Raw genomic sequence first — 8,722 nt, 5'->3', positions numbered from 1 at the left:
TACGATATGACCTAAGTTTCATACTGCTATTGCTTTTTCAGGTAGGCAAAAAGTAAATATATAGTAAATACCACCACCATCATTTAACATTAAATAACTGTTTGACACAAAACAGTGGACTTGACTACAATTATCAGAGTTAGGTGAGGTGGCTTAAATTCTTTATGGAATGAGATCATGTGACAAAGATAATAAAAAAACTAAGATTGGGCTTCCATGGTGGTGCAGTGGTTGAGAGTCCGCCTGCCGATGCAGGGGACGTGGGTTCATGCCCCTGTCCGGGAAGATCCCACGTGCCGCGGAGCAGCTAGGCCTGTGAGCCATGGCGGCTGTGCTCCGCAGCGGGAGAGGCCACAACAATGAGAGGTCCGCGTACTGCAAAAAAAAAACAAAAACAAAAAACTAAGATTAAGGGTTTTTTTTTTCTTCCCTCCATGGGAGACAGATTAATTTATGTGAAAGATTTCTTCTTCTTTTATGTCTCTTTTATTTCAAGAGGTGTTCCTACCTTTAGTGGGAAGATTTTTTTATTTTAACCTTTTGTTACAAATTGTTTCAAACATAAAAAGAATAAAGAGTATAATGACCTCTCATGTACTCATTACTCAGCTTTGACACTTACCCAAACTTGACTGTAAAGGGTTTTAATATGTCTGTAATCAAAACTAGAATTCTTTTATTTATGCAATAAATAATATATAATTAGAATATAAATAATATAAATGATAAATAATTAGAAACTCTTGGAAGAGATCATTTTGAATTATTTTATAAAGACAGCTATTGTTCCTTCAGAAAGGAACTGGACTTATTAACAGAATTCTTAACAGAAGTTAATTTTATTTTCATGGTGCTTGATGGTAATTTTTAGAAACATTTTTAAAAGAGGAGACTGTAAGAATAAATATCAAAGTGACATGCTTAGCAATAGCCAAACCAAGTGGTCAAACTTATTAAGATCAGTTAAATACATATCTCTCTATCAAACTGAAGCTAAGCTAATAGCATGTGATACACCACTGTGTAAGTTGGGCTTCCTAAATCTTGATTTCTTCGAGAAGCAAATGAAGAATGCAGTCAGTGCATTCATTGTGCTGAGTCACTGGATTGAAAGAGAGAAAGATAAACCACCTACTGAACAATCACATTTTTTTCTTCTAGGTGATTCACAATTCTTTGAAGACTGGCAGGCATGAAGCCACCAGGCATTGTGCTACCTGTCCTGTCTACAGTAATACTCACCCAGTGCTTGTTTCGTATATTTTGCTCTCAGGCAACTTTGATTATGGGAATTTGATTATGTAAAAAGCTCTCTGACTGGTATGTAGGTGTAAACAGAAACAATTTTTAAAAGATTAGATAATTTTCAGAATCATAGTGTTTTATTTATTAAAACCTTTTTCAGCTAGTATTAAACATTTACTAGATATTTGCACTAATTGACAAGAAAAATTACAAAATCATTTTGATTGATTCTGTCTGAGAATAGTTTATCCTTTTTTTATTTTCAAAGAATCATAGAAGAGCATTTTTGCTGGCAGTATTGGCTATAGCTTTGGAATATTTAACTTATTATATTGATAAGCTTGATTAATATACTCTTCATTTAATTTTTGTTTATTAAATTTTAAACTAAGCCTAAGATCCATTGTAAGAAAAAAAGCTGTAATAAAATAGAGAAATATTAGTCTTTATAATTTTGTATTGTTTGTGATATCAAGTGCCTTTTTCTCTCTATAACATACAAAAGTCCAAACTGTATTTTCTTCATGAATTTACAATGTGGGAAAAAAAGGAGTCCCTAAAATTTAGAGCAGCAAGACTCCATGCTTTGGAAAAGAAGAAAAACTAAGTTTAAAATGAAACTGCTTTTGTAGTGAAAAGAGCACTTTCACACAGCGCTGTAACCCCTTTGAAGATTAATTTGGGCATATGTATAAAGAACATTCAAAATACCCATGCCTTCTAAATATGAATACATACTAATATATTCAGCTCCTGAAATATTCATAAGGAAAAAAATCCTAAATAAAAAAAATTCTGCACAAGGATATTTTTATAATAAAATAGATGAGACACAACCTAAATTCTCATGGTAAGGAGTAGTTACAGGAGTTATAGAACATCCACACCAAGAAAATTCTAAGCAATTCCATGTCAATGAAAGAAAACATGGGTATCCATGTCTTAACCAAGACCTGTTGTATATCTCCTGCTAGCTGGGGCTTTTGATAAAAGTTCTTGGTCTTCTATTAGCTTTTGAGAACTAAAATGTATGTCTTTATAGGTAGAGTAGGCCCTATACCGAAACCAAGTACATCACCAACTTGATGTGATATGAGTAACACAATAAGCTCTTGGTACTCAAGGTATTATAGTGATACTTTTCCTCAGCTCAGATTCTACAGCAGAAGGGAGAAAGTGAGTGAAATACTAAACTATCTTTCAGTCCCCTTTAAAGGTCGTAATCCAAGATTAAGTTATTCAGACAAATAGGCCTTCAAATAAGGGAACCTGAAACCTTGGTAGTCTAACAAGGGGTCAGGACCAGGCAGGCACAGCAGCTTTAAGAGCCACTTGGACTTTGGACAATGGCTGATAGAGTTGGACTTTTGAAGCCTAAAATCCACTAACCTCTGGGGACCAAAATGAAGTTTGCACTCTGGATTCTTTGTATCTTCTGTGGTTAACCAATGCCAAAACCATCCCTTTCATAGACTGAAAAGGCAATTGTCAAAACTCTCCCTTTCATAGGCATTCCATGGTGTTGCTCTACCCTTTTAAAATCCCCATCATCCTTTAATTTAGCCCAAAAATGTAGCTGCACTGACCACAAAGAGCTGCTTTTAAAATGTACTTATGTCAAAAGGTAAATGCAAATTCTCCAGTCCCTCTTTTTCCTTTGTGAAGCATGGATTAGGTCAGGAGGCAGCTTCATACTGAGGGTAAGGGGAAAAATGACAGTGATACTCATAGTGGTCTGGCCACGTTGTGGTATAAGGAGTCTGTCTTCCCTGATAAGAAGAAGAAGTTTCCCTTTGCTAAAGAGTCAGCATTCAAGAATGCTGTAGGAGTAGATGTGGAACTCCAAAGGCAGGAAGCAATTTAAAAGGAATTTACCTGTAGAGTTGGGCTTAAAGTAAGGCCTGCTCTCAAAGGAAATGTATGGTGCCATAATTCTGCCTAAAGCTGCTTGAATAATGGTTTAGGACACCTGCCTCCTCCCTCTTCCTCTAAATCTTGGAGCATAGAGAATTTAATGTCACTGGAGGTTGTGATGGGAGGGAAAGTAGTAGAGATACCAAAACCCAGGGAGTCAGCTTTCCATTTCCCTGGAACTGAAAAGGGTTGGGTAGAACCAACTCCTGCTTTCTACCGTTCTCTCCATTGGCACAGGCTCTGGCCCAGCCCATCTGAGGATCATCATGACTCTTCCAATTCCTTGGAGGGCTTTGACTCTGAAACTCCATCAGAGGAGATGTGGAGGTGTGAGTGCAAAATGAGTATATTTAAAGCTACAGAAGTTGTTTTCCCCCATGTAAGAACCCCTTTCAATCTGTCCTCATTTTAGAAAGTTAAGATATTCTAATGCAAAGAAAATGTAGCCAATTTTCATAGGAAAAGCAAGACTGAAATATTTAGGATTTGTAGGAATGGCAATCCAGTCATTATGGTAGTTTAAAAACTCTCCTTTATCTAACCTAGTAAGGGGAAAAGATCGCCTGACTTAGGTTTCAATTATTTTTATTTCCTGAGCTCATGTGCTCATAATGGTTCAAATTGAGTAGAGATATCAGAAAATCATAAAATTTGGGAGCTAAATAGACCTGGGAGATCAGTTCTTCCTTTTCATTTTACAGCACAGAAATTTCAGAAAGGATAAATGGCTCAAATGTAGGAAGCCAAAAAGTTGCAAGAGAAGCAGTAAGTATAGATAATCCATAAAATGAAAATCAGACCAAATGAAATCTTGAGTAACTTCCTGGCAGAAAGAATAACTTCCCGGCAGAAACTGTCATTACATTTAAACATATTTTCTCTGCAGTTTTGGGTATATGTTTGTTGTCTCTCTTTTTGTTGGTTAGAAATGGAACAAAGTTTTCCAAAATTATTTTTTGCTGCTACGATGGAAATCTACAAAAATGGGTAATAGACTATTTAGGGACCATTGTTCAGAAGTGCATTTGTCTTAGAAATGGTTACCATGGAGATGAGCACATGTTGTATGACTCTATAGCTTTCCAGTTAGAGTCTTCTATGCTACTAAGACATAAATAGTCATATATACACATAGATGCACATGAGCCCAGGCACACACGCACACTGAAGTTACATTGTTCCTCTCTTTTTGTAATATAATAATAATAAAATTCCATGCAGTGCTGATCTCTAGTGATGGAAGAACCTGTAAATTCTAGACATTTTAAAAAGTAATATTGTATAATGATATAAAAATTACTTTTTAAGAACATTGTAGTCTAAACCAAGCTTAAAAACTAATAACATATATAACTTGTAAAATAAACAGTGTGAATATACTTCTTAGATGTCACTGCTCTTTCAAGTGGAAATATAAAAATAAGAACATTAAAAAAAACCCAGAGTATATTACAGAAAGTTTCCTGAGTTACTTTCCCAAAGCTTTCAAAAATACTAGGCAAAATTATTTGCCTAGTGATTTTCTGTCTCCATCTTGTTGGCTATGTCATTTCTTTTTTTTTTCTTTTGTTTCCTTTCCTTTTTTTGCCTTTTCTTTTCCTTCTATATATATATATATATATATATTTATTTATTTATTTAAATTATTTATTTATTTATTTTTGGCTGCGTTGGGTTTTCGTTGTTGCACGCAGGCTTTCTCTAGTTGTGGTGAGCAGGGGCTACTCTTTGTTGTGGTGTGCGGGCTTCTCATTGTGGTGGCTTCTCTTGTTGCACAGCACAGGCTCTAGGCACGTGGGCTTCAGTAATTGTGGCACGCAGGCTCAGTAGTTGTAGCTCGCGGGCTCTAGAGCACAGGCTCAGCAGTTGTGGCACATGGACTTAGTTGCTCTGTCGCATGTGGGATCTTCCCGGACCAGGGCTTGAACCCATGTCCCCTGTATTGGCAGGCAGATTCTCAACCACTGTGCCACCAGGGAAGCCCAATAAATATATTTTTTAAGATGCTTAAATTCCTGAGAGACTGACCACTTTCAGGGGATTACAAAGGCATATGTTTTGATTAAAAGTTTTTTATTTTACTTTTTTGTTTATTTTTTTAGTGGACATTTTCAAATTTTCAAACACCCCCCCCATGTACCCATCACCCAGCTTCAATACCTGTAACCATTAGGCCAGTTCTGTTGGTTACCTGCCTTCCCCCATCATTTTAAATCTAATCCAAAACATCATGATAGAGATTATTTTGAATAATTACAGTAGCCAATAAAAAACCTTTTTTTCCTCCATAATTTGGATTTTTTTCTACTTTTCTTGGAAATTTCAAAGGTTTCATTGTGTATAGGGTGCAACATGAAGCACTAAATTCAGTAGTGTAATAATGACTAGAGCTAGAATAATAACAATAATAATCTTGTTTCCTCAACCATTCAAGGAATTTAATACACTGATGATTTAGCCATATTTAGCTTTGAAGCTACACAGCATCATTTGTGTTTCTTTTCTTATAACAGAGCTAATTTTTTTCAAGGCTAATTAGTGCATATGTATTTAGAAGTATATTTAAAGGAAGCCATGCACCTTGACTTGTTTTATAGAAACATAAAAAATGTACATCAAATAAACAAAATCAGTATATGTTTTTGCTTTTTTCCCCCAAGACAGCTATTTTAACATATTTGATTTGTAAACAAATACTCTATAATTGCTAAAAAGTACCAAAAAAATACAACTATAAAACAGCACATCATCCTTCACAGTCTTTTCATAAAAATAGTCATGTAAAGCTTCTTAATGTTTTTTTAAAAAATGCTGCCATTTTCCAACTGAAGCATCATGTAGTTTTACAGCTGGGATAAATTCTTCAGCTGAAAAGCAAAAAAATCAAAAACCGATATCAGCAAAAAAGTTGTAATATAATCTTTATTCCCTGACTTTCACTTTAGTGCTCTTCTCACACTGCTTTCTTGAATTTCAGTACTGAAAGATTTGTGGAATTTGTATTTTCCCCTCAAATTCATCAATTGAATATGCTTTATTGTTCATGTTAAATACTTATTTATAATGTATTATTTTAAATCCAAATCTTTAAAAATCTAAAGTCTTTACATCTTGACCTTTTAAACCAAAAAGTAACAGGACTTAACTATCATAGAATGAGATACCTCTCCAAGATGAGAAAAAAATCCTTTCACTCTATGTAGTCTCATCCTAAAGTAATTAATATAGTTTTGAATACACATTGTTTACAAAGAATGAGCGCTTTCTCCTATATGTATAGGTGTAGTAATTCTAGTTTCTATTCATCATCATAGAATATCTATAGGGATATTCCCAGAGAAATATTTATTCTTTTTTTTAATATAAATTTATTGATTGATTTTTGGCTGTATTGGGTCTTCGTTGCTGCACGCGGGCTAATTGATTAACGGTGAGCAGGGGCTACTCTTGGTTGCGGTGCTCAGGCTTCTCATTGCGGCGGCTTCTCTTCTTGTGGAGCACGGACTCTACGCGCATGGGCTTCACTAGTTGTGGCACCTGGGCTCAGTAGTTGTAGCACGTGGGCTTAGTTGCTCTGCGGAATGTGGGATCATCCTGGATCAGGGCTTGAACCTGTGTCCCCTGCATTGGCAGGCGGATTCTTAACCACTGCGCCACCAGGGAAGTCCCCAGAGAAATATTCTTTAGGAGCATTTCTAGGGGAAAAAATGTTATGTGGAACTCCTGACTCGATTGAGAGAGGATTGAAGATAAAAATATGACACGTCATTTTGCTTTGGACCAATTCGTCATCCAGCTAAATGTTGACACTAAGATACATTTTGAGGGGAAGTACTATGGCTTTCTAATTCATCCATCTAAAAATCCAGGAAAATAGATGGTTTCCTTAATCAACTGGATCATGTGACGCAAGATCCAAATGTTTTATAAACTTCTTGACCATTTTTCCGTTGTTGGCTTATTCCAGTGCTTTAGACAACATATTCAGTTAGCTTTACCACTGATCATGTTTTTTTGGTTGACATAAAATTACTTATTTCATTTTATTTTATTTATTTACTTTTTTGGCCACGCTATGTGGCTTGTGGGATCTTAGTTCCCCTACCAGGGATCAAACCCAGCCCTGGCAGTGAAAGCTCTAAGTCCTAACCACTGGACCACCAGGGAGTTCTCAAAGTTACTTCTTTTAAATTTCAAGATACACTCTTGTGTATTTTTTATTTTTGTAAATATTTATTTATTTTATTGTTTATTTCTTTAGGATGCTCTGGGTCTTAGTTGCAGCACACGGGCTCTTAGTTGTGGCATGCAGGCGGAATCTAGCTCCCCAACCAGAGATGGAACCCGGGCCCCCTACATTGGAAGCGCAGAGTCTCACCCACTGGACCACCAGGGAAGTCCCTTTAGTATTTTAAATGTTCTAGGATTTTATTAACTTAGTTGACATGATCCATATTATTCCTGATTTAAAATAATTTGGTCATGTTTCTTCTCAGTTTTTTATCATTTTAAATAAAATACCACATATATTTTATTTTTTCCCTTTTTTATAATTAATGTAGTTAAAGATGTTTAAAGAAGAATAACTTCCTGACAGAAAGTAAGGAGGTCAACATTCCTTGAGGTTACACCCTGGAATGGAATTTTCTGTCATTGACAATCTAGCACTTTCTGAATATGACCTCTGTCTGCCCCCACTTCCAATCTATTAAATCCCTTTAATCTCTCTAATTGGACAGCTGTCCCTACCACTTTATTGAGGCTCTTCTATGTAAAATCATCAGTTGATTTCATTTTATTGTGTCAAGTTATCTCTTCTTGGTTCTGTATCCTGACTTCTCTGTAATTTTTATACAATTTGTTTTTTTAAAACTCTATTTAGCCTTTGATTATATGGCCCAGGTTTTCTACAGGCTCCTATAGCTTCTCCTTATGTGTTTTTTTTTTCATGTTTCACTTGCTTTTTTGGTCCCCAAGATTTGTCCCCCATGATGTTGTCCTTGGCTGGGCTTTCTCCTAAACTGACTCCTTTGAGAAATTCATTTCTTCTCTTTAAGCCATCACCTCTACATGAATGATCTCAACTCAACTCAGATATTCTGGCTTCACTCACTCACTCACTCATCCATCTGTGAAATATTTATTAAATTCTTACATTGTGGCAGGCACTAAGTAAATAAATTGTGTTCCTCAACACTGTAAAAATACAACTCATAACCCTCTAGAGAGGTTATGAGACTAACTAGAAACTGTGACTAGCTAGAAGACTAGCTAGAAACTGTGAAGTTATTTTTGATGAACCTCTTTCTTCAATTCCTATATTCATTCTTTCATTAACTTTCATTTATTTTTTAAAAGTACCTTTTGAGCGATCAGTTTTTCTTACGGGCTTCAACATAATCCAAGTTGCCATGTCCCTTATACCTTGGTTATTATCTTTGCTTCCTAATTGGTCCCCTATTTTCTTCAGCTTGTACAGTAATATTTCTTACTGCATCACTCTTACTGTTCATAAACATTACAAGCCCAAACATCTCCACCTGGTTTTTGAGGCTTACATAAT

Source organism: Delphinapterus leucas, chromosome 8, assembly GCF_059928025.1.
Source record: "Delphinapterus leucas isolate spDelLeu-1000000601 "Yukka" chromosome 8, BTC_Dleu_Yukka2, whole genome shotgun sequence".
In the NCBI taxonomy this organism is placed as follows: Eukaryota; Metazoa; Chordata; class Mammalia; order Artiodactyla; family Monodontidae; genus Delphinapterus; species Delphinapterus leucas.
Note: the sequence above shows the minus strand (reverse complement) of the source record.